Source organism: Macaca fascicularis, chromosome 19, assembly GCF_037993035.2.
Source record: "Macaca fascicularis isolate 582-1 chromosome 19, T2T-MFA8v1.1".
Lineage (NCBI taxonomy): Eukaryota > Metazoa > Chordata > Mammalia > Primates > Cercopithecidae > Macaca > Macaca fascicularis.
In genome coordinates, this window is record NC_088393.1 from 63,265,371 (window position 1) to 63,286,408 (window position 21,038).

Below are 21,038 nucleotides of genomic sequence, written 5' to 3' on the forward strand. Positions count from 1 at the left end.
TCACATGCTGGGCTCTGCAGGGGAACGAGGGGCTGGAGCTGGGCCCCTCTCTTTCCTCTCTCTCTCTCTCCTCCCCTTCACACCTGAAGAACCAGCCCTTTGAAGAGGGCCCAGGTGCATGAGATTGTGGCCGTGGCCTCTGGGCCCTCATTGGCTCTCAAACAGAAGTCACGGGAGGGGGTCTGATCTAATCGGCCAGCTCTCCTCCACTCCAGGCAACTTCTCCACCTGTTTCAGTGTTCAGTCTTAGCTCACACATTCTCCTGCTGGGGGAGTTTCTCCCTGCTCTCCCAGCCCCTCCATGCACCTGCCAGCCTCCAGGGCCTCCCCGGGATGCTCACCTCTCCAAGCTTCCTGGGGCTCTCAGTCCTGGGGGTGGGGCTGGGTGAGCTCGGGGAAGAAGGGCTGGCATTTGGGGTGGGGCTCAGGCAGGCATCCTGCAGAGGCAAAGTCCAGGCTGCAGGACTGCCTGGGTCCTTTGGTCTGGCGGCCACTTCCTAAGGGCTGTCTATCCCCAAACCACTGTGTCCTGTCTCCTTAGAACCTAACAGGCAGCACTTTAGCTTTGGGGGCCCCTAACTTCCTTCCTCCAGCTTTGTATATTCAACATCCAAACTCTCAGCCCTGTCCTCCCCTGGACTCAGATCTGAGCCTCCACCCTTGGGGACCCAGGAGTCCAAGCTCCAACTCCTTCCTCCTTCCCGAAGATGCAGGAGTCCAGGCCCCCAGAACTCTTCCCTTAGACATAGAAGTCCCAGCCACCTCCTCCCTCAGTATGCCACCTCGTTTCTTTTAATGGATGTAAAATCCACATAACATTAGCCATTTTAAAGTGTACGATTTGGACGGGCGCTGTGGCTTATGCCTGTAATCCCAGCAGTTTGGGAGACCGAGGCGGGCGGATCACCTGAGGTCAGGAGTTTGAGACTAGCCTGGCCAACATGGTGAAACCCCATCTCTACTAAAAATGCAAAAATTAGCTGGGTGTGGTGGCAGGCGCCTGTAATCCCAGCTATTCCAGAGGTTGAGGCAGGAGAATCCCTTGAACCCGGGAAGCAGAAGTCGCAGTCAGCCCAGATCGTGCCATTGCACTCCAGCCTGGGCGCCAAGAACAAAACTCTGTCTCAGAAAAAAGAAAAAAAAAAAAATGTGCGACTCAGCGACATTAGTGCACTCCCAATGTTATGCAACCATCGCCTCTTTCTTTTCTGTATTTTTTGTTTTTTGTTTTTTTGAGATGGAGTCTCCGTCTGTCACCCAGACTGGAGTGCAGTGGCGCAATCTCAGCTCACTGCAACCTCTGCTTCCTGGGTTCAAGTGATTCTCCTGCCTCAGCCTCCTGAGTAGCTGGGATTACAAGCATGCACCACCACACCTGGCTAATTTTTGTATTTTTAGTAGAGATGGGGTTTAACCATGTTGGCCGGCTGGTCTTGAACTCCCGACCTCAGGTGATCAGCCCGCCTTGGCCTCCCAAAGTGCTGGGATTACAGGCGTGAGCCACCGTGCCTGGCCTTTTTTTTTTTTTTTTTTTTTTCCTGAAACAGAGTTTCCCTCTATTGCCCAGGCTGGAGTGCAGTGGTGCAATCTTGGCTCACTGGGACCTCCACCTCCTGGGTTCAAGTGATTCTCATGCCTCAGTCTCCCAAGTAGCTGGGATTACAGGTGCCTGCCTCAATGCCTGGCTAATTTTTGCATTTTTTGATAAACACAGAGTTTCACCATGTTGGCCAGACTGCCCTCAAACTGCTGACCTCAAGTGATCCACCTGCCTCAGCCTCCCAAAGTGCTGGAATTACAGACGGGAGCCATCGTGCCCAGCCCCTCTCTGGTGTCTTTTATGCTCAGTGTAATGTTTTTGAGATTCACCCATGTTGCAGTATGTATTAGTGTTTCATTCCTTTATTTTTTTATTTTTATTTTTTTTTGAGATGGAGTGGCCGGATCTCAGCTCACTGCAAGCTCTGCCTCCCGGGTTCCCGCCATTCTCCTGCCTCAGCCTCCCGAGTAGCTGGGACTACATACAGGTGCCCGCCACCTCACCCGGCTAGTTTTTTTGTTTTTGTTTTTGTTTTTGTACTTTTTAGTAGAGACGGGGTTTCACTGGGTTAGCAAGGCTGGTCTCGATTTCCTGACCTCGTGATCCGCCCGTCTTGGCCTTCCAAAGTGCTGGGATTACAGGCTTGAGCCACCGCGCCTGGCCTCATTCCTTTATTTTTTATTTTAATTTTTTAAACAGCCAGGGTCAGCTGGGCAAGGTGGTTCACGCCTGTAGTCCCAGCACTTTGGGAGGCTGAGGCAGGCGGATCACCTGAGGTCAGGAGTTCGAGACCAGCCTGGCCAACATGGTGAAAACCCGTCTCTACTAAAAATACAAAAAAATTAGCTGGGTGGCCGGGCACGGTGGCTCACGCCTGTAATCCCAGCACTTTGGGAGACCAAGGCGGGCGGATCATGAGATCAGGAGTTTGAGACCAGCCTGGCCAACACAGTGAAACCCCGTCTCTACTAAAAATACAAAAATTCACCAGGTGTGATGGCGCATGTCTGTCGTCCCAGCTACTCGGGAGGCTGAGGCAGGAGAATCGCTTGAACCCGGGAGGCAGAGCTTGCAGTGAGCCGAGATCGCGCCACTACACTCCAGCCTGGGCGACAGAATGAGACTCCATCTCCAAAAATTAATAAAATAAAATAAAATAAAGTAAAAGAAATATAAAATAAAATATAAAATAAAATAAAATAAAAATAAATCCTGTCCCAGTGGGGCTGCTAGAGAGCAAAGGTCTCCCAGTTCCCCTCACCCCTTCTGCCCCCAAACGCCTCTCCTCTGGGTCTGGTCATCCTCCTTTCGCTTCTTTTTCCGGAAGTCTCCGTTTGCCCAGACATGATTCTGACCCTCGGTGGGGTCCCTGTCTGTGGGCAACACAGATAATCAGCAGGTGACAACTCCCCTAGAGGAAGTCACACAAGGCTATGAGGGAGCCCAGGGGAGGGAGGCGTCCATGCTACCTGCTCCTCCGTCAGCCCTGGACACTGTTCTCCTGCCCTGCCCTGTGTTTGCCACCTGGCTGAGTCCCACTCCTCTTCCAAAATATTAATAATAATAAAGATGAAAAAGCCCAGGTGGGCCGGGCGCAGTGGCTCAAGCCTGTAATCCCAGCACTTTGGGAGGCCGAGACAGGAGGATCACGAGGTCAGGAGATCGAGACCATCCTGGCGAACATGGTGAAACCCCGTCTCTACTAAAAAATACAAAAAACTAGCCGGGCGAGGTGGCGGGCGCCTGTAGTCCCAGCTACTCGGGAGGCTGAGGCAGGAGAATGGCGGGAACCCGGGAGGCGGAGCTTGCAGTGAGCTGAGATCGGGCCACTGTACTCCAGCCTGGGCGACAGAGCGAGACTCCGTCTCAAAAAAAAAAAAAAGAAAAAGAAAAAGCCCAGGTGATCCTAAGGAAGACTTGTCCCTGCTCTGAGTCTCCATACCCAACTCTCGGTGTCCTGGCACAAAGATGGGTGTGGCTCACTGGTGTCCCCACGGTGCTTACGTGACCTGCTTGGGCCCTCCTGGGGAGGCTAGGGGACAGGGCTCCAGCCTGTCGGGCTACTTTCAAGTTGGGAATTAGGCCCCTGTCACCACTGGCCACGGGTAGTTTGGGTATCTGGAGCCTTAAGGGTCCTTCCGGAAGCTAGGCTGCTGGCCTGGCTCAGCCGAGGGGAAGAGGCTGTGCTTTTCCTCTAAGAAAGATGACATTGCACTTTCATATTGAGGAAACCGCTTCTGGTTGGTGGTGGGGACTGGTTTTTATTTTTATTTTTGTATCCCTAGATGTCTACGTCCCCTGCCTGGAAGTTTCCCCAGAGAGGGGATGTAGAAGTCTAGGAACACAGAGGTCTCGGAACCTTCCCCAGGGAGGGGATGTACACCTCTAGGGATAGAGGGTCTCGGACCTCTGTTTTCCTGTCCGAAAAACAAGGATCATGATGGTCTGCCTTCAGGCAATTGTGAGGGTTTGTTGGGGTTATCCACGTGAGACCCTAAAAGGCTGCCTGTCTGGCTGGGCTCGGTGGCTCACACCCATCATCCCAGCATTTTGGGAGGCTGAGGCCGGTGGATCACCTGAGGTCAGGAGTTCAACACCAGCCTGGCCAATATGGTGAAACCCCGTTTCTACTAAAAATACAAAAATTAGCTGGGCGCGGTGGCAGGCACCTGTAATCCCAGCTACTCAACAGGCTGAGGCTGGAGAATCGCTTGAATCCGGGAAGCGGAGATTGCATGAGTTGAGATTATGCCACTACACTCTAGCCCAGGCGACAAGAGCGAAACTCTGTCAAAAAAAAAAAAGAAAAAGAGAGAGAGAGAGAAAGGAAGGAAGAAAGGAAGGAAGGGAGGGAGGGAGGGAGGGAGGGAAGGAAGGAAGGAAGGAAGGAAGGAGAGAGAAAAGAAATGCAAGAGATTGATTGGGGATAAGGTTGGTGAAGCATAAAGGAGGAGAAAGGTCAGGCGTGGTGGCTCAAGCCTGTAATCCCAGCACTTTGGGAGGCCGAGGTGGGCGGATCGCTAGGTCAGGAGTTCGAGACCAGCCTGGGCAACATGGTGAAACCCCGTCTCTACTAAAAATACAAAAAAAAAAAAAAAAAAAGGAAGAGAAAGACCAGGAGTGGCTGGAAGAGACTTCAGATTGTGACGTGAGTGGGTCTGGGTCTGACACTGGAGAACGGCAGAGTGGAAGAATCACAGACCATGTGCAGTTCTGAGAACCCCAGTCAGGTCAGCTGGGAGATGTGGTGCAAAGATCACCCATACACAAGTCTATGGAGACTGAAAGCAAGTCAGTGGTTGCAAGGGATGGAAAGAGGGGAGGATGAGAAATGATTGCTTAATTGGAGTTTCCTTATGGGGTTATGAAACTGTTTTGGAACTAAATAGAGGCGATGATTGCACAACATTGTGAATGTGCTAAACTACACCGAATTGTACTTTAAAATGCTTAGAGTGGGCCAGGCATGGTGGCTCACGCCTATCATCCCAGCACTTTGGGAGGCCGAGGTGGGTAGATCACGAGGTCAGGAGATCGAGACCATCCTGGCTAACACGGTGAAACCCCGTCTGTACTAAAAATACAAAAAAATAGCCGGACATAGTGGCAGGCGCCTGTAGTCCCAGCTACTCGGGAGGCTGAGGCAGGAGAATGGCGTGAACCCGGGAGGCAGAGCTTGCGGTGAGCTGAGATCGTGTCACTGTGTTCCAGCCTGGGCAACACAGTGAGACTCGGTCTCAAAATAAATAAATAAATAATAAATAAATAATTTAAAAAAAATTTTTTTATTTACTTTTTTTTTTTTTGAGACAGAGTCCCACTCTGAGATTGCGCAGTGGTGCGATCTCAGCTCACTGCAATCTCCGCCTCCCGAGTTCAAACGATTCTCCTGCCTCAGCCTCCAGAGTAGCTGGGACAAAAGGCGTGCACCACCACGCCCGGCTAATTTTTTTTTTTTTTTTTTTTTTGTATTTTTAGTAGAGATGAGGTTTCACTGTGTTAGTCAGGATGGTCTCAATCTCCTGACCTCATGATCCTCCTGCCTCAGCCTCCCAAAGCGTTGGGATTACAGGCTTGAGTCACTGCGCCTGGCCAAAAAATTAAATTGAATAAACAAATAACACTTTAGCACATTGACTTTAGAGGTGTACACATTGGGCAGAAATGGCCAGGCTCTAGTCCCTACCCCACGCTTAGTCATTGGTCAAGGCTGCATAAAAAGAAGGTAACACCAATCCAAATCAAACGCTGCTGAAGGTGCTACCGCTGGAGCCTGGAGACCAGCGGAAGTCCTCCCAGCTGATCAAGTTCTTTCAGGAAGGGAGAGCCACCCTGGCTACCATACTTGCCCAGTGTCACTCAGCTACTGAGTGGAGCAGCTGGAGTCTGTCTGACGGTAAAATTTGCTTCCTTTGGCCGGGCGCAGTGGCTCATGCCTGTAACCCCGGCACTTTGGGAGGCCAAGGCGGGCGGATCATGAGGTCAGGAGATCGAGACCATCCTGGCTAACACAGTGAAACCCCGTCTCTACTAAAAACACAAAAAATTAGCTGGGTGTGGTGGGGGGCGCCTGTAGTCCCAGCTACTTGGGAGGCTGAGACAGGAGAATGGCATGAACCCGGGAGACGGAGTTTGCAGTGAGCTGAGATCACACCACTGCACTCTCCAGCCTGGGTGACAGAGCAAGACTCCATCTCAAAAAAAAAAAAAAAAGCCGGGCGCAGTGGCTCAAGCCTGTAATCCCAGCACTTTGGGAGGCCGAGACAGGTGGATCACAAGGTCAGGAGATCGAGACCATCCTGGCTAACATGGTGAAACCCCGTCTCTACTAAAAAATACAAAAAACTAGCCGGGTGAGTTGGCGGGCGCCTGTAGTCCCAGCTACTCAGGAGGCTGAGGCAGGAGAATGGCGTAAACCCGGGAGGCGGAGCTTGCAGTGAGCTGAGATCCGGCCACTGCACTCCAGCCCGGGTGACAGAGTAAGACTCTGTCTCAAAAAAAAAAAAAAAAAAAAAGTGCTTCCTTCCTACGTGCCATGCAATGCCCTTGAATATCCATCCCTGTCTTTACCCATCCAACCTTCTCCTGAAACATCCATTTATCTGTGCATATGTTCATGCCTTTGTGCATTCCTCCAACTAGTTATTTCTCCACTCATCCATCCACCTGCCTGTCTAGCCAGCCATTTGCTCATATGTTCTTTTATTTATTTATTTATTTATTTGAGATGGACTTTTGCTCTTGTTGCCCAGCCTGGAGTGCAGTGGCGCCATCTCGGCTCACTGCAACCTCCGTCTCCCAGGTTCTAGCGATTCTCCTGCCTCAGCCTCCTGAGTAGCTGGGATTACAGGCACCTGCCACCATTCCACCTAGAGGTAGAATTGCTGGGTCATATAGTACCATTTTTAGGACCCGCTAAACTGCTTTCCACAATGTCTACACCATTTACACCATTTTGCATTCCCGCCAGCAATGCATGAGGGTTTCAATCTCTCCACATCGGCAACAGTGCCTGGTATGATCTTTTTTTTTTTTTTTTTTTGAGACGGAGTCTTGCCCTGTCTCCCAGGCTGGAGTGCAGTGGCACAATCTCGGCTCACTGCAAGCTCCTCCTCCCGGGTTCAAGCGATTGTCCTGCCTCAGCCTCCCGAGTAGCTGGAACTACAGGCGCCCGCCACCACGCCCGGCTAATTTTTTTTTTTTTTTTTTTTTTTTTTTGTATTTTTAGTACAGATGGGGTTTCACCGTGTTAGCCAGGATGGTCTCAATCTCCTTACCTTGTGATCCGCCCGCCTCGGCCTCCCAAAGTGCTGGGATTACAGGTGTGAGCCACCGCGCCCAGCCTATTATCTGTCTCTTTAAAACTAAATTACAGTCTTTTTCAGGGACGGGATCTGGCTTTGTTGCCAAGGCCGGAGTTCAGTGGCTATTCACAGGTAGTATCATGGCACACTACAGCCTTGAACTCCTGGCCTCAAGAGATCCCTTTGCCTGGCTGGGAGTCACGCCTGTAACCCCAGCACTGTGGGAGGCTGAGGCAGGCGTATCACTTGAGGTCAGGAGTTGGAGACTAGCCTGGCCAACATGGCGAAACCCCATCTGTACAAAAACAAAAACAAAAACAAAAATTAGCTGGGCATGGTGGCACATGCCTGTAGTCCCAGCTACTCGGGAGGCTGAGGCAGGGGAATGGCTTGAACCCGTGAGGCAGAAGTTGCAGTGAGCCGAGACCGTGCCACTGCACTCCAGCCGGGGTGACAGAGCGACACTTTGTCTCAAAAAAAAAAAAAAAAAAAAAAAAGATCCTCCAGCCTCCCAGGTAGCTGGAATTACAGGCCTGTGCCACCGTCCTCCACTTGATGTGTCTTTTTGATGGTGATCACTCTGGTGGGTGTGAAGTGGCGTCTCCTTGTGGGTTTAATGCATGTAGCCCTAGTGACTTACGATGTTGAACATTTTTCCATGCGTTCATTGGCCATTTGCATATTTCTTTGGATAAATGTCAGATCCTTGTTCATTTTTGAAATTAGGTTGTCTGTATTTTTATTATTGAGTCATAAGATTTTTTTTTTTTTAAGGTGGAGTCTCACTCTGTCACACAGGCTGGAGTGCAGTGGCGCGATCTCGGTTCACTGCCACCTCCACCTCCCAGGTTCAGGTGATTCTCCTGCCTCAGCCTCTGGAGTAGCTGGGATTACAGGCATCTGCTGTCATACCAGGTTAATTTTGTTTTGTTTTGTTTTGTTTTGAAATGGAGTCTCGCTCTGTCACCCGGGCTGGAGTGCAGTGGCGCGATCTCAGTTCATTGCTACCTCTACTTCCCAGGTTCAAATGATTCTCCTGCCTCAGCCTCCGGAGTAGCTGGGATTACAGGCCCCTGCCACCATACCTGGCTAATTTTTTTTGTATATATATATATTTTTGAAACTGAGTCTCCTTTTGTCGCTCGGGCTGGAGTGCAGTGGCGCGATCTCAGTTCACTGCCACCTCCACCTCCCAGGTTCAAATGATTCTCCTGCCTCAGCCTCCAGAGTAGCCGGGATTACAGGCGCCTGCCACCATACCAGGCTTGTGTGTGTGTGTGTGTGTGTGTGTGTGTGTGTGTGTGTGTGTGTATGTATTTGTGTGTTTTTTTTTTTTTTTTTTTTTTTTTTTTTTTTTTTTTTTTTTTTTTTTTTTGAGACGGAGTCTCGCTCTGTCACCCAGGCTGGAGTGCAGTGGCCGGATCTCAGCTCACTGCAAGCTCTGCCTCCCGGGTTCACGCCATTCTCCTGCCTCAGCCTCCCCAGTAGCCGGGACTACAGGCGCCCGCCACCTCGCCCGGCTAGTTTTTTTTTTTTTTGTATTTTTAGTAGAGACGGGGTTTCACTGTGTTACCCAGGATGGTCTCGATCTCCTGACCTCGTGATCCGCCCGTCTCGGCCTCCCAAAGTGCTGGGATTACAGGCTTGAGCCACCGCGCCCGGCCTGTATTTGTGTGTTTAATAGAAACAGAGTTTCACCATGTTGGCCAGGCTGGTCTCAAACTTCTGACCCCAGGTGATCTGCCTGCCTCAGCCTCCCAAAGTGCTGGGATTACAGGTGTGAGCCACCGTCCCTGGCTTAAGGATTCTTTATATATTCTGGATTATAAGGCGATCATTATCAGATATAATGATTTCCAAATATTTTCTCCCATTCAATGGATAGCAATCCTCTTTTGACCTAATATTCCCTCTTTTATTCAGGATCTGAATACTTGCATTGGGTTCGTCATTGAATCATTCAGCAAATCTTTTTTTGTTTTGTTTTGTTTTTTGAGACTGAGTCTTGCTCTGTCACCCAGGCTAGAGTACAGTGGCTCAATCTTGGCTCACTGCAACCTCTGCCTCCTGGGTTCAAGCAATTCTCCTGCCTCAGCCTCCCTAGTAGCTGGGATTACAGGCGCCTGCCATCACACCCGGCTACTTTTTGTATTCTTAGTAGAGACAGGGTTTCACCATCTTGGCCAGGCTGGTCTTGAGTTCCTGACCTCGTGATCCACCCACCTCGGCCTCCCAAAATGCTGGGATTACAGGCGTGAGCCACCGCACCCGGCCTCATTCATCAAATCTCTATCTAATGCCAATGATATGCCAGGCACTGCTTTTTGATATTGAGACTCGACTCTGAACAAGACAAAGGTCCTGCCCTCCTGGCATTTATGTTCCAGCAACAAACGAATAAATAAAGAGATAGGTAGTGGTAGCCAGGGGGAGGTCCTACACAGCTCCAACTTCGCGGGCTGGCAACCTGTGTAGCCACCAGGGGTCCCATTCCCAGAAGCTACTTGCTCCGATTTAAAGCTCTGCTATCGGCCGGGCGCGGCGGCTCACACCTGTAATCCCAGCACTTTGGCAGGCCGAGGCGGGTGGATCACGAGGTCAGGAGATTGAGACCATCCTGGCCAACAAGGTGAAACCCCATGTCTACTAAAATGCAAAAAAGTAGCCGGGCGTGGTGGCATGTGCCTAAAATCTCGCTACTCGGGAGGCTGAGGCAGGGGAATTGCTTGAACCTGGGAGGCGGAGGTTGAAATGAGCTGAGATCGTGCCACTGCACTCCAGCCTGGCGACAGAGCGAGACTCCATCTCAAAATAAATAACTAAATAAGTAAATAGATAAATAAATAAATAAAGCTCTGCTGGCCGGGCGCGGTGGCTCACGCCTGTAATCCCAGCACTTTGGGAGGCCGAGGCGGGCGGATCGCGAGGTCAGGAGATTGAGACCATCCTGGCCAACAAGGTGAAACCCCATGTCTACTAAAATGCCAAAAAGTAGCCGGGCGTGGTGGCGGTGCCTGAAATCTCAGCTACTCGGGAGGCTGAGGCAGGGGAATTGCTTGAACCTGGGAGGCGGAGGTTGAAATGAGCTGAGATCATGCCACTGCACTCCAGCCTGGCGACAGAGCGAGACTCCATCTCAAAATAAATAACTAAATAAGTAAATAGATAAATAAATAAATAAAGCTCTGCTGGCCGGGCGCGGTGGCTCACGCCTGTAATCCCAGCACTTTGGGAGGCCGAGGCGGGCGGATCGCGAGGTCAGGAGATTGAGACCATCCTGGCCAACAAGGTGAAACCCCATGTCTACTAAAATGCAAAAAAGTAGCCGGGCGTGGTGGCGGTGCCTGAAATCTCAGCTACTCGGGAGGCTGAGGCAGGGGAATTGCTTGAACCTGGGAGGCGGAGGTTGAAATGAGCTGAGATCGTGCCACTGCACTCCAGCCTGGCGACAGAGCGAGACTCCATCTCAAAATAAATAACTAAATAAGTAAATAGATAAATAAATAAATAAAGCTCTGCTGGCCGGGCGCGGTGGCTCACGCCTGTAATCCCAGCACTTTGGGAGGCCGAGGCGGGCGGATCGCGAGGTCAGGAGATTGAGACCATCCTGGCCAACAAGGTGAAACCCCATGTCTACTAAAATGCCAAAAAGTAGCCGGGCGTGGTGGCGGTGCCTGAAATCTCAGCTACTCGGGAGGCTGAGGCAGGGGAATTGCTTGAACCTGGGAGGCGGAGGTTGAAATGAGCTGAGATCATGCCACTGCACTCCAGCCTGGCGACAGAGCGAGACTCCATCTCAAAATAAATAACTAAATAAGTAAATAAATAAGTAAATAAATAAAGCTCTGCTATCAAGTGAGACTGTGTCTCAAAAAAAAAAACACCAAAAAAACAAAAAAACCTCTACTATCGTCATCTTAAAATTCTTTTTCTTTCTTTCTTTCTTTTTTTTTCTTTTTTAGAGACAAGGCCTCACTGTGTCACCCAGGCTGCTGTGCAGTGGCATCAACATGGCTCACTGCAGCCTCAACCTCCAGGGCACAAGACGTTCTCACACTTCAGTCTCCCCAGTAGCTAGGACTACAAACGTGCCACCATACCCAGCTAATGTGTGTAGAGACAGAGTTTCGTCAGCTGCCCAGACTGGTCTCAGAACTCCTGAGCTAAAGTGAGCCGCCTGCCTCAGTTTCCCAAAGTGCTGGGATTACAGGAGTGTGCCACTGTGCCCAGCCCTGACATTCTTTTTTGTTTGTTTGTTTGTTTTTGAGACGGAGACTCACTCTGTCACCCAGGCTGGAGTGCAGTGGTACGATCTCAGCTCACTGCAACCTCCACCTCCCGGATTCAAGCGATTCTCCTGCCTCAGCCTGCCAAGTAGCTGGCATTACAGGCATGCACCACCACGCGTGGCTAATTTTTGTATCTTTAGTAGAGACGGGCTTTCACCATGTTGGTCAGGCTGGTCTTGAACTCCTGACCTTGTGATGCACCCACCTCGGCCTCCCAAAGTACTGAGATTACAAGCGTGAGCCCCTGTGCCCAGCTTGAAATTCTTTTTTTTTTTTTTTTTTTTTTGAGACGGAGTCTTGCTCTGTCGCCCAGGCTGGAGTGCAGTGGCCTGATCTCAGCTCACTACAAGCTCCGCCTCCCGGGTTCACACCATTCTCCTGCCTCAGCCTCCCGAGTAGCTGGGACTACAGGCGCCCGCCACCTCGCCCGGCTAGTTTTTTGTAGTTTTAGTAGAGACGGGGTTTCACTGTGTTCACCAAGATGGTCTCGATCTCCTGACCTCGTGATCCACCCGTCTCAGCCTCCCAAAGTGCTGGGATTACAGGCTTGAGCCACCGCACCCGGCCTTGAAATTCTTTTTTTTTTTTTTTTTTTTTTTTTTTTTGAGACGGAGTCTCACGCTGTTGCCTGGGCTGGAGTGCAGTGGCGCGATCTCGGCTCACTGCAAGCTCCGCCTCCTGGGTTTACGCCATTCTCCTGCCTCAGCCTCCTGAGTAGCTAGGACTACAGGCGCCCGCCACCGCGCCCGGCTAATTTTTTGTATTTTTAGTAGAGACGGGGTTTCACTGTGGTCTCGATCTCCTGACCTTGTGATCCGCCCACCTCGGCCTCCCAAAGTGCTGGGATTACAGGCTTGAGCCACCGCGCCCGGCGAAATTCTTAATAATTGTTTTTTTGTTGTTTGTTTGCTTGCTTGTTTTGAGACGGAGTCTCGCTCTGTCACCCAGGCTGGAGTGCACTGGCATGATCTCAGCTCACTGCAACCTCCGCCTCCTGGGTTCAAGTGATTCTCCTGCCTCAGCCTCCCAAGTAGCTGGGATTACAGGCGTGCGCCACTATGCGTGGCTAATTTCGTATTTTTAGTGGACACGGGGTTTCACTATGTTGGTCAGTCTGGTCTCGAACTCCTGACCTCAGGTGATTTACCTGCCTCAACCTCCCAAAGTGCTGGGATTAGAGGCGTGAGCTACCATGCCCGGCCCTTAATAATTGCTGAACAAGGGGCTCTGCCTTGGCTGGCAGTGGGTGGACTCTTCTAGTCAGAGCAGTCAGGTGAGACCTCCCAGGTGAGGTGACATTTCAGCAGAGACCTAAGGGAGGTGAGAGAGTGAGCCCTGCAGATATCTTTGGGCAGCACTTTCTATGCAGAGAGAACGGGGGAGGCCTTGAAATGTGGAAAGTGCAGCTTTCAGCGAGGAGGTGGATGGGACCTTACCAGGGTGAGTGGTGGGAAAAAGAGTTCCAATAAGGTGAGAGAGGTAATGAGGGGGGAAACTGGGTGGGGCCGGGGGCCATTGTAAGAAAGTTAGATTTTTTTTTTTTTTTTTTTTTGAGACAGAGTCTCGCTTTGTCGCCCAGGCTGGAGTACAGTGGTACATTCGGCTCACTGCAACCTCCGCCTCCTGGGTTCAAGCGATTTTCCTGCCTCAGCCTCCCACCTAGCTGGGATTACAGGCGCCCACCACCACACTTGGCTAATTTTTGTATTTTTGGTAGAGACGGGGTTTCACCATGTTGGCCACGCTGGTTTCAAACTCCTGACCTTGTGATTTGCCCGCCTTGGTCCCCCAAAGTGCTGGGGATTACAGGCGTGAGCCACTGCGCCCAGCCTAGAAAGTTAGATTTTAATCTAGGTGTGTACTAATTAACCACAGCAACTCCAGAAAACAATAAACGTTTACTTCATCTGGTTTTTATGGGTCACAAATTTCAGAACGGCTTAGCTGAGCGATTCTGGCTTTGGGGTGCTTCGAAGGTTGCAGTCAAAACACGGGCCAGGGCGGCCAGGCGCGGTGGCTCAAGCCTGTAATCCCAGCACTTTGGGAGGCTGAGACGGGTGGATCACGAGGTCAGGAGATCGAGACCATCCTGGCTAACACGGTGAAACCCCGTCTCTACTAAAAAATACAAAAAAAAAAAAAAAAAAAAAAAAAAAAACTAGCCGGGCGAGGTGGCGGGCGCATGTAGTCCCAGCTACTCGGGAGGCTGAGGCAGGAGAATGGCGTGAACCCGGGAGGCGGAGCTTGCTGTGAGCTGAGATCCGGCCACTGCACTTCAGCCTGGGCGAGAGAGCAAGACTCCGTCTCAAAAAAAAAAAAGAAAGAAGACATGGGCCAGGGCTGCACAGCCACCTGAAGACTTGATGGACGCCGGGGGATTATTGCCGTTGTGGCCCGAGCACATGGCTGACGAGCTAGTGGGAGGCCTCGGCTCCTCTCTGGCTGCTGGCTTGAGGCTTCAGTTCCTCGAAACATGGACCTCTCCGCAGGGCAGCTCCAATGTCCTCTTTTTTAATATATATTTTTTTTGAGATGTGGTTTCGCTGTTCGCCCCAGGCTGGAGTGGAGTGGTGCAATCTTGGCTCACTGCAACCTTCACCCCCCGGGTTCAATGATTCTCCTGCCTCAGCCTCCCAAGTAGCTGGGATTACTGGCACCCGCCACCATGCCCAGCTATTTTATTTTTTGTATTTTTAGTAGAGACAGGGTTTTGCCATGTCGGCCAGGCTGGTCTCGAACTCCTGACCTCAGGTGATCCACCCACCTCAGCCTCCCAAAGTGTTAAGATTACAGGTGTGAGCCACCGTGCCAGTCCTGCAACGTCCTCTTGACGTGGACATCCCAGAGAGAGCAAAGTGAAAGTCACAGACTTTTTTTTAGGATCTAACTTTTGACACACCATCATTTTTGCAATATCCTGTTGGTTACACAGCTCAGCACTATTCGAGGTGGAAAGAGCTACACAAGGATATGAATCCCACAAGTGGAGGATGGGGGACTGGGCGTGGTGGCTCATGCCTGTAATCCTAGCACTTCAGGAGGCTGAGGTGGGTGGATCACAAGGCCAAGAGTTTGAGACCAGCCTGACCAAAATGGTGAAACCCCATCTCTACTAAAAATTCTAGAATTAGCCAGGCTTGGTGGCGCATGCCTGTAATCCCAGCTACTCAGGAGGCTGAGAGAGGAGAATCCCTTCAACCCAGGAGGCAAAGGTTGCAGTGAGCAGAGATCGCACCATTGCACTCCAGCCTGGGCAACAGAGCGAGGCTCTGTCTCAAGAAAAAAAAGAAGTGGAGATTAGGGGGTCATTGAGGACAATTTTGGGAGCTGGCTACCACAAAATATCAATTCATTGCAAAATCTGAGCAGGAGAACGATGAGGTGTGTGTGTGTGTGTTTGTGCAATCATATATGTATATAGATATAGCTATATAGGTCCTTGTGTGTATATAAATTAATATATAGTATACAATAAGTATACTTATAGGGCCAGATACAGTAGCTCATGCCTGTAATCCCAGCACTTTGGGAGGCTGAGGCAGTAGGATTGCTTGAGCACAGGAGTTCAAGACCAGCCTGGGCAACATGGAAAGACCTAATCTGTACAAAAAATAAGAAAGTTAGCCAGATGTGGTGGTGCATGTCTGTGGTCCCAGCTACTCAGAAGGCTGAGGCAGGAGGATGGCTTGAGCTCAGGAGGTCAAGGCTGCAGTGAGCTAGGATCACACCACTGCACTCTAGCCTGGGCGACAAAGTGAGATCCTGTTTAAAAAAAAAAAAAAATGACTGAATATTTGACCAGGTATCCCCTGAGGCTGAGCCTTGGAATCTGTATTTTAATCACATTCTCAAGGTGACTTTGACTCCCCACACCCCACCTTTTTTTCTTTTTGCGTGTGTGGTACAACACAAAAAACATCAAATTCACCGTTTTACAGCCAGACATTGTGGCTCACACCTATAATCCCAGTGTGTGGGAGGCTGAAGCTGGAGGATTGCTTGAAGCCAGGAGTTCCGGACCGGCCTGGGCAGAATAGGGAAATCCCATCTCTACAAAAAATTTTAAAATAAGCTGGGTGTGGTGGCATGTGCTGGTAATCCCAGCTACTTGGGAGGCTGAGGTGGGAGAATTGCTTGAGCCCAGGAGAGCAAGGCTGCAGTGAGCCATGACTGTGTCACTCCACAGTGAAACCCTGTCTCAAAAATTAATTAATGGATTAAAATGTTCATTTTAATTATTTTAAACTGTACAATTCAGTGGTAGGTACACGAGCAATGTCGTGAGGCCGTGCCGTGAGTTATGATCACACCACTGCACTTCCACCTGGGTAACAGAGAAACACTTATATATGTCTCTAAATATACACACACACACACACACACACACACACACACACACCATTTTAACTTTTTTTTTTTTTTTTTTTATTGAGACGGAGTCTCGCTCTGTCGCCCAGGCTGGAGTGCAGTGGCCGGATCTCAGCTCACTGCAAGTTCCGCCTCCCGGGTTCACGCCATTCTCCTGCCTCAGCCTCCCAAGTAGCTGGGACTACAGGCGCCTGCCACCTCGCCCGGCTAATTTTTTGTATTTTTTAGTAGAGACGGGGTTTCACCGTGTTAGCCAGGATGGTCTCGATCTCCTGACCTCGTGATCCACCCATCTCAGCCTCCCAAAGTGCTGGGATTACAGGCTTGAGCCACCGCGCCCGGCATTTTAACTATTTTATTTTACTTATTGTTTTATTATTTTTTTGAGGCAGAATCTCTCTCTGTTGCCCAGGCTGGAGTGCAATGGTGTGATCTCGGCTCACTGTAACCTCCGCCTCCTGGGTTCAAGTGATTCTCCTGCCTCAGCCTCCCGAGTAGCTGAGATTACAGGTGCCTGCCACCGTGCCCGGCTAATTTTTTGTATTTTTAGTAGAGACGGGGTTTTGCCATGTTGGTCAGGCTGGTCTCAAACTCCTGATCCCAGGTGATCCAACCACCTCAGCCTCCCAAAGTGCTGGCATTACAGGCATGAGCCACCACACCCGGCCCCATTTTAACTATTTTAAAGTGTACAATTCAGTGGTATTAGGTACAACCATCACCACTGTCTAGTTGCAGAACTTCTTCATCATCCCAAAAGGAAAGCCCGTACCTGTTAGCAGTCACTTGCCCCAGCCTCTGCAACCATGAATTTGCTTTGTGTCTCTATGGATTTATCTATCCTGGACATTTCATAGAAATGGCGTCGTACCGAATGTGGCCTTTTGTCTCTGGCCCCCTTCGCCTAGCGTGATGTTCTCTGGGGCCATCCGTGTCCCAGCATGAGTCATTCCTTCTTATTTTATTATGCCACCTGAAGTCTGAGACCCACCCCGCCAGCTATCAGCAGCTGGTTTCTTTCTGGGCAGTGCGGCCCGGAGATCAGGAGTGCAAAGTGCACCAGACTCTGGAGTCCTGTGACTTGGATGTTAACTCTGGGCCACTTACATCATCTCTGTAAGCCTTACTTTGCTTATCGGTAAAATGAGCATTCAACAGCCCCTCCCTCACAGGGCTATTTGCAAAGCGGCTGCTGTGTGGTAAGAGTTCAGTAAAAACTGGCCAGGCGCGGTGGCTCACGCCTGTAATCCCAGCACTTTGGGAGGCCGAGGCGGGCAGATCACAAGGTCAGGAGATCGAGACCACGGTGAAACCTCGTCTCTACTAAATATACAAAAAAAATTAGCCGGGCGCGGTGGCGGGCACCTGTAGTCCCAGCTACTCAGGAGGCTGAGGCAGGAGAATGGTGTGAACCCGGGAGGCGGAGCTTGCAGTGAGCCGAGATCGCGCCACTGCACCCCAGAGCCTGGGGAACAGAGTGAGATTCCGTCTCAAAAAAAAAAAAAAAAAAAAAAGGGTTCAGTAATAGCTTTCATATTATTCCATGTTGTGAGATATGCTAGAATTGGTTCAACCATCTCCTATTGTTGGACATTCTTTTCTGGGTTTTTTGTTGTTGTTGTTGTTTTTTAGACATTTTGCTCTGTTGCCCAGGCTGGAGTGCAATGGCGTGATCTCGCCTCACTGCAACCTCCGCCTCCCGGGTTCAGATGATTCTCCTGCCTCAGCCTCCTGAGTAGATGGGTTACAGGCACCCGCCACCACGCCTGGCTAATTTTTGTATTTTTAGTAGCGACAGCATTTCGCCACGTTGGCCAGGCTGGTCTCAAACTCCTGACCTCAGGTGATCCGCCCACCTCAGCCTCCCGAAGTGTTGGGATTATAGGCGTGAGCCACCGCACCCGACCTACTTTTCTGTTTTTTAAACAATGCTGAGTGAGATTATTTGGCTCTGTGTCCCTACCCAAATCTCACCTTGAATTTGAAACCCCATAACCCCCACATGTCAAGGGCAGGACCACGTGGAGGAAATTGAATCATGGTGAACCCCCATGCTGTTCTCATCATAATGAGTGAGTTCTCAGGAGGTCTGAAGGTTTTATTTTATTTTATTTTATTTATTTATTCATTTATTTTGAGACAGAGTCTTGCTCTTGTCGTCACCCAGGCTGGAATGCAATGGCACCATCTTGGCTCACCGGGACAACAGAATGAGACTTCGTCTCAATAAAACAAAAAAGAGTAAAACCCTGGAGGTGGAATTGATGTGTAAAATTTTATTTGTATTATGAAATATTTCTGACTTGTAGAAAAGAACAGACAGTAGCCAGGCGCAGTGGCTCATGCCTGTAATCCCAGCACTTTGGGAAGCCAAGGCAGGTGGATCATGAGGTCAGGAGTTCAAGACCAGCCTGGCCAAGATGGTGAAACCCCACCTCTATTAAAAATACAAAAAAAAAATGAGCCAGGCGTGGTGGTGGGCAACTATAATCCCAGCTACTTGGGAGGCTGAGGCAGAGAGTTGCTTGAACCCGGGAGGCAGAGGTTGCAGTGAGCTGAGATCATGCCACTGCACTCTAGCCTGGGTGACAGAGTGAGACTCCATCTCTTAAAAAAACAAAAACAAACAAACAAAAACAGAAAAGAACAGATAGTAGGCCAGGCGAGGTGGCTCACACCTGCAATCCCAGCACTTTGGGAGGCCGAGGCAGGTAGATCGCCTGAGGTCAGGAGTTCGAGACCAATCTGGCCAACATGGTGAAACCCCATCTCTACTAAAAATACGAAAATTAGCTGGGCCTGGTGGTGGGCGCCTGTAGTCCCAGCTACTCGGGAGGCTGAGGCAGGAGAATGGCGTGAACCCGGGAGGCGGAGCTTGCAGTGAGCCCAGATTGTGCCACTGCACTCCAGCCTGGGTGACAGAGCAAGACTCCTTAAAAAAAAAAAGAAAGAAAGAAAGGGAAAAAGAAAGAAATGCAGTTTTGTTATAGGTGTGGTTAAAAAAATAGAGAAAAAAGAAAAATATAATGAACGTATGGATTCCACCGCAGGGCTTAAACAAAATTTACAAATTCCAATGTCCTGTGTAGCTTTCCCAACTGCATTCTTTCCTCTCCACCTCAAGGGCCGCGGCTTCCCTCTCCCATCCTGTGTTAGTCACGCCCTTCATGTGTGTATCCTTTTGCAACATGTATCCACATGCAACCATTGTTTTGTTTTGCTTTGTTTTGTTTTTTGAGATGGAATTTCGCTCTTGTTTTCCAGGCTGGAGTATAGTGGCGCAGTCTTGGCTCACTGCAACCTCCAGCTCACCTCAACCTCTGCCTCCCAGGTTCAAGCAATTCTCCTGCCTCAGCCTCCTAAGTAGCTGGGATTACAGGCGCCCACCACCATGCCTGGGTAAGTTTTGTATTTTTAGTAGAGACGGGGTTTCACCATGTTGGCCAGGCTGGTGTCGAACTTCCAACCTCAGGTGATCTACCTGCCTTGGCCTCCCAAAGTGCTGGGATTACAGGCATGAGCAGCCGTGCCTGACCATTTTATGTGTTTTAAAACTTCGTGTCAATGCAATTGTAGACTTCTGCAATGCCATTGTAGACTTCTGGTAATATATGGGATGCTGGTGCATCTACTTTCACTGACCTATGGTGTTCCCCTGTATCAATACACCAGGACCCATGTGTCCATTGTTCAGGAGATGGACACGGAGACCATTTCCAGTTCCTCACTGTTACAAACAGGATAGCGAGCATTCTTGCGTTTATCTCTTTATTCCAAGTCGGAGAGTTTCTCTAGAGTGTACGCCCACCCACTAGTAGAAGGACTGCACTTCATACACACTGATACGACTTTTCCAGTTAGCTGAGGTTTTTATGGAGTCCTTTATGCTTGCCATTTCCCCCTCCCTGGGTAAGGCTGCTTTTCTCTTCTGGAGCTGGTCACCTGTCTCTCCCCACTGATGAACAGAGAGTTACAGCAGGCATCACCTTTCCCTTGTACGGCCACCTCTGTCCACCTCTCTCTCCTCTGGCTGCTCCATGGCAAGTCCCCAGCCCCAGTTCCCTTCTGTCAGCATGGTCTTGGCCAAAGTGATGGTCCCGAGAAAGGTGTGGTCGACTTTAGCTGTAGTGGTGCCTACCTGAGTTAGGGAGTATTTCAGAGCTCACAAGAGATTAGGGAGGTAAAGCATGGGGCTAAGGGATAGTCCTTGTTGGAGAAGAAATAGCATGAACAAAGGGTGGGAAGCTGGAAGCCAAACAAGTGTATGGTCTCTGTTTTATAGATGGGAACCTGAAGCCCAGAGATGGCAAGTCACTTCCTCAAAGTCACAGAGCAACGCAGAGACTATCAGCTTCATCCTTATTGGTTGGTCATTCATACATTCATTTGGTACATATTAACAAAGTGCCTAGGCCAGGCGCAGTGGCTCACACCTGTAATCCCAGCACTTTGGGAGGCTGAGGCAGATGGATCACCTGAGGTCAGGAGTTCAAGACCAGCCTAGTCAACATGGTGAAACCACACCTATACTAAAAATACAAAAATTAGCCGGGCATTGTGGTGGGCACCTGTAATCCCAGCTACTCAGGAGGCTGAGGCAGGAGAATCAATTGCAGCTGGGAGGCAGAGAGCCGAGATTACACCACTGCACTCCAGCCTGGATGACAGAGCAAGACCCTGTCTCAAAAAAAAAAAAAAAAAAAAAAGAGAGAGAGAGAGAGAGAGGGAAGGGAGCATCACTTGAATAAGCCCACGGAGAGACCCTGTCTCTACAAAAAATTAAAGAATTAACTGGGCATGGTGGCATGCGTCTGTGGTCCCAGCTACTCAGGAGGCTGAGGCAGAGGATTGCTTGAACCCAGGAGGTCGAGGCTGCAGTGAGCCATCATTCCACCACTGCACTCCAACCTGGGCGACAGAGGATGACCCTGTCTCAAAACACAATACATGCCAGGCACGGTGGCTCACGCCTGTAATCCCAGCACTTTGGGAGGCTGAGGCAGGTGGATCACCTGAGGTCAGGAGTTCGAGAGCAGC